This window comes from Macrobrachium rosenbergii, chromosome 51, assembly GCF_040412425.1.
Source record: "Macrobrachium rosenbergii isolate ZJJX-2024 chromosome 51, ASM4041242v1, whole genome shotgun sequence".
Classification (NCBI taxonomy): domain Eukaryota; kingdom Metazoa; phylum Arthropoda; class Malacostraca; order Decapoda; family Palaemonidae; genus Macrobrachium; species Macrobrachium rosenbergii.
This window is the reverse complement of record NC_089791.1, coordinates 45,696,752-45,702,751: the sequence shown is the minus strand read 5'-3', so window position 1 is coordinate 45,702,751 and position 6,000 is coordinate 45,696,752.

The window sequence follows — 6,000 nt, the reverse complement described above, 5'->3', positions numbered from 1 at the left end:
GTTTGAGAAGCGGTATTTTGCAAGGCAAGAGCGCTAACTATACGCAAAGTAACCTTTCTTTATATCCGGCTTTGGAAGAGTTAAACCAAACACTAATCACAAGTCTCAATCACCCAGGAGGAATAAATCTCCACAACAAAACAGATTTGCCTCCAAGAAATTATTCAATGCCCAGTTTCCTAAACATGGTCCCTTACAAGCCGAGTACATAAGACTACGAATATAAGGGACATGCCCTCAAAACCATAACAGTAACTAATATTTGTGCATGCACAAATACACAGTGCATTCTTTTTTTTTAATCAACGACTAGGGTTTGAGGCAGTCATTTGCATTTATTTGCATCTGCGTATGACCATGTATGTGAAAAGCCACGTGCGTGCTTGGTAATAAAAACGTAAAAAAAAACATATATGCTCATTTGTATACGCACATGCACACACCCTCCCATATATATATATATATATATATATATATATATATATATATATATATATATATATATATATAATATATATGTGTGTATGTATATATATATATATACTGTATACTGTATACATATATATATATATATATATATATATATATATATATATATATATATATATATATATAAAAACACCTCATATAGATTTTTTCCACCATACACACGGTTCCCCTTGGAGGGTGGTGACGCCTGGAAGTGTTGTCTTCGCGGTTTTCAGCAAGTCTGTTTGGGATGAGGGTACTAGACCGATTCCCTACCTTACCAATGTTCAAGGGAATTTGGTGCCAGCGTCGTCTGACCCTTCACGGCGATCACATATCCAAGTATTGACCAGCGGCATAGCGAAATGTGTTCCAGATTTAAGAATAGAATATAGAATTTAGGGCAAAGGCCAAGAGCTGGGACCTATGAGGTCATTCAGCGCTAAAACGGAAATTGACAACAAAAAGGTTTGAAAAGTGTAACAGGTGGAAAACCTCGCAGTTGCACTTTGAAACAACTGTTCGGAGAGGGTGGGAAGTAAGATGGAAGAAAGAGAAAATGAACGTAAAAAAGTAAAAGGAATGATAGGGGGGTTGCAGCTAGGGGTCGAATGGACGCTGCAAAGAACCTTAAAGTAATGCCTACAGTGCACCTAACTACCCACCTACGGGGGTTCCAGATGTAAGCCACGTCTTATAACTGTGCAAATATCCACCCTACATTAATCTCATAAAAAAAGAGAAACACGATATGTAACGCCATGATACCAACAAGAGAGAAGTACCGCAGGGCGAAGAACAGTAGAGAAAATATTTGCATGTAGATGGATTGGTGGATTGCGCCTATCTCCTGAAGCTTCTTCAATACACAATAAATCAAGAAGGCTACGGGAGGAGGGACGGCGTGTGTGTACTCGATGCTTCAGCAGTAGGTCTGAGAAATCTGGATTAAATGTGGTATTGCAGAGATACATACATACATACATACATACATATATATATATATATATATATATATATATATATATATATATATATATATATATATTTTTTTTTTTTTTTTTTTTCTGACTCACATGGGGACTGAACGGTCCTTCAGGTAGAGTCAAGGCACAGCAATTCCTCCCGTATGGAGGAATTGCTAACGCTCTGGACTCTCACCTGAAAGACCGGTGTTCGTTCCCCATGTGAGTCAGGAATTTATTCTTGTGAAACATGTTCTCATGTGTTAATTTCCATACAAATATATATATATGTGTGTGTGTGTGCATATATATAATATATATGTATGTATGTATGTATATGTACACATGTGAGACCTCACTTTTACCTGATTCTTATCTGGCTACATCAACCGAACAAAAATAAATATTAAGAAAAGAACTTAAATTAAGACCCAATAAAAAGAAAATAAGGAGAAAACACTGATAATCTGTTGGCAAATGAAAGGAAGAAAAAATGTCACTGAAATACAACCAGTATTTATGAGGATTCAACTCATCACTTAGGTTACGTTTTTCTGCCTAATCCCAATCGTCCGTCAGTTGATGCCCAGATAAAGAGAGAGGGAATCGTGACGCTGCATATTAATGAGATGTAACATCTTATACCCATATGTATTCTCGGTGTCCCCGCGACATCAATACCCCATCCCCGCCCATCTCTCTCTATCTCTCTCTCTCTCTCTCTCTCTCCGGGGAGCCGAAGCCTATCATTCTCTCTTATACTTCATTGCAGAATATCTCTCTCTCTCTTTATATATATATATATATATATATATATATATATATATATATATATATATATATATATATATATATATATATATATATATATATATCCAAAGACGACAAGACTATCTCTCATTCTGTCGTATGCTTTATTTCAGAATCTCTCTCTCTCTCTCTCTTTTATGCGCTACCTGCCTGGGCAAAAGTTCGTGCTGACACAAGACTAACTTAATCTAACAATAATCTCTCTCTTTCTCTCTCTCTCTCTTGCCTTTGCTCTTCTTTTACTTTTTATTCCATAGGCAAAAAAATCCTCTACCTCCGAAAACTAAAACGGTTAGGAAAAAATTTGCTATGACTATGGGTACGTCGTTATCTCCTAATCCTGACCAGAAAACGAGTCAGAATGAGATCGAGAAAAAGGACAGATAGAGATCTTGAAGTATAACTCATAATTATGACAACTGAAGCAATATATATATATATATATATAATGAATATATACATTTATATATATATATATATATATATATATATAATTTCTAATATATATATATGTATATAACGATACGATCATTTGCACTAGCCAGGACTGATTAGAACTTATACCTTTTGGGTTGATACAGAGGCGATAAGGGCTTATCCATTCGGCTGGGGCAGATACACTTGGCGTACAAAATTGCCTTAGGTTGTCACCTTTTCCCACGGAAAGATATTTGTGTGGCTTAATACATACAGTGTATATATATATATATATATATATATATATATATATATATATATATATATATATATATATATATCATATATACTGCATAAATATATATATATATATATACTATATATGTATAATCATATACCTTCCCCAAATAAATATATATATATATATATATATATATATACAAACAAAAAGGCACACATACATTTACCTGTTCGTATGAAAAATGCACACATGTGCGCGCATACACACACACAAACACACACTCACGGAGAAGCATTCATGTTTATAATGATGAGTCATTGTCACTTGAAAGACCTCTGGGTGTCCTTATCGCCCTGGCCATCGCTTCCAAAAACGCCTTGTGCCTTATTTTGTCAGCGGTTAAACCTTGACATAAAGCAAGATAAGTTGTTCAAAGGAAGACGTCACAAAATTCTAAATCCCGTGAAGCCTTTGGCTCTAACAAGCCTGGCGGGTCCATGAGACGTTGTCTAAAAAAGTCACTGGTCTTTGTTCCTCGCCATTTCGCCCTTAGTGTGGTTTGAGGTACTGTAAGTTTTACTGTATTCAAGATCTGGTATGGAAATGTAATCCACAGAGTCAATCGTTTCAATTTGTATTACAGCGCTGGCGGGGAAATTGTGATGTTCGGAGTCAAGCGCTTCCATTTGCATTAAAGGGCTTGCTGGGAAACTGTGAATCTCAAAATTTGTTGGGTAATACGAATAAGGAAGTGAAGCGCCGTGCGTTGATTCCATAAAATACTAAGAAATTGCGTATTTTAGAGTCATTCTTGATTTATCAAAACTTCTGAAATTACAGAAAATCTTTCTTCTCCATCTTACTCAAAATTACTAAGGTATTCTGGAATTAAGAGTCCAACTTTTCCAACTCCCATTCTTCCTCTGTAAATTAAAAAAACCCTGCCCCTACTCTGTGTCTTCGTTATACTATGCACTTTTCCATTTTTCTTAAGAACTTTACCAAGGATAACGTAAGGTAAGTGATAGCCGTTTCCAGTCTGTTACATCATCAGATGTATTTCAAATGGTTAGCTATTTTATATGCATATAGATTTCCGGATGTTTTATTATTTAAAAAAAAATTATTTAAAAAACATTTAGACACGGGTGAGATTATATAACTGCAGACGATTACTAAAAGATATTGAAAGCAATGTAGTTTAGAGTGAATCTTGTGAGCTAAATTAGAAGCAAAATAATCATATAAAAATAATCCTAGTAAAAGAATATGAATAGATCACCAAAAGAATATGAGTAATCACTACTGTTTATCAAGAGTGTGAATAAAGATGAGCAAAATAAAAAAAAAATCTGCATAAAGTTGATTGCATACTGATAAGTACATACGCTCATACATCACAGAAACATATATACAAGCCCGAACAAAAAGATAAAATCGCTTGCACAATAATTCATATCCGCTGGAACGAGAGAGAGAGAGAGAGAGAGAGAGAGAGAGAGAGAGAGAGAGAGAGAGAGAGAGAGAGGTTAGAAAAGCATGAGTTTATAGCTGCTTCTCATAACAAACCTATATATTATCTTGTGATTACATTAATAATTTATACAACATTTTACTACCTTTTTTATATTTCTTTCTAAGCCTTTTGAAATAAATATTCTTACAGATGTCATATAAGAAACCTGCCGTGGTTTCTCTACTCGTAAGTGACTAACCTTTTAAAAGTTAGCATTCCATGCATAATGAAATTCCTGCTTTAACGATGGCTCATGACGTCACTAGGCGAGAGAGGGAAACATTTGCTGGGGTTGGGGAGGGAAGGGCAGAAGTAAGGAAAGAAGGAATGGAGAAATGAAGTAAGAACAGAAGGGAATGAAATGAGGAAAGGAGTGGTAGAAGAGGACAATAGAAAGGTGACAACTGCAGGAAAAAATGAAAATGGGAGAAGGGACGAAAGAAATATGATGGAAGGAAGAAACTGATTATGAAATATAATAGTTTTTTATGAAATATGGTGGTGATATCAGAGAAGTTTCCTTATGACCAGCTTTGATATAAAATGGAGAAAGAGTATAGTCTTCAATGACCATTTGCTAAGCACCTCACGCGGTGCACTGTAGGCATTACTAAAGGATGTTAGCAACATCCGTTTGGCTGCCAGCTGCACCCACTTTTCAGCCTTTAATTTACATCCAGTCCCAGTTCCTTTCTTCCATATTGCTGTCTAGCCTTTCTAATCATTCATAGTGCCATTATGGTGGTTTTCTCATAGTATCAATATTAGAATCATGTACTTCATCTCATTTATTTACAAGATCTCTCCATCTTACTGCCCAGCCGCTCCACCCGCTTTTCTTAATGTGTTGAGCGACGAATGGCAGAAAATGTTCATTATCCATTGCATGTTTTTGTAGCCTAGAATTTTCACCACTTCTTTCTTTCTTCCCTTAGCGTCTCTGAATTTTACTTCCCATAGGAAAGGTCAGAAGCGTCGCTCAAGACATTAGGAAAGGGGGGTGGACCGGCTTGACAGTAAGATGGAGAGATCTTGTAAATAAATGAGATGAAGTACAAGATTCTAATACTGATACTATGAGAAAACCACCATAATGACACTAAGAATGATTTAGAAAACTAGATTTAGCTAATATGGAAGAAAGAACTGGGATTAATGCAAAAGACTACAAAGTGGGTGCAGCTGGAAGCCAAAGGGATGTTGCTAACACCCTGTAGTAATGCCTACAGTGTACCGCGTGAGGTGCACACACGGCACCTCCCCCTACTACTGTATAAAAAAACAATCTTGTTTTATTCATAAAAATGAGCTCATTATTTATATGCAAACCAGACAGAATTTCTCTGCTAAAACGACATTCATTACCCGTAGTTCAAGGTACATTTTCATTAGACCTACGTCATTTGCAAAAGCGACGTCGCCACTGCTAGGCTTACTGGCGAACCGTGGTGATTCATATGACTTATTCGACCACTCAGAAAAAATTTAGTCCAAAACGAGTACCCCCATTATAGCTAGCTTTTAACTCACTCCCGTGAGAGGGGGGGGGACGTGGATGGGGGTTCTAGTTGCCGGTTACTTCG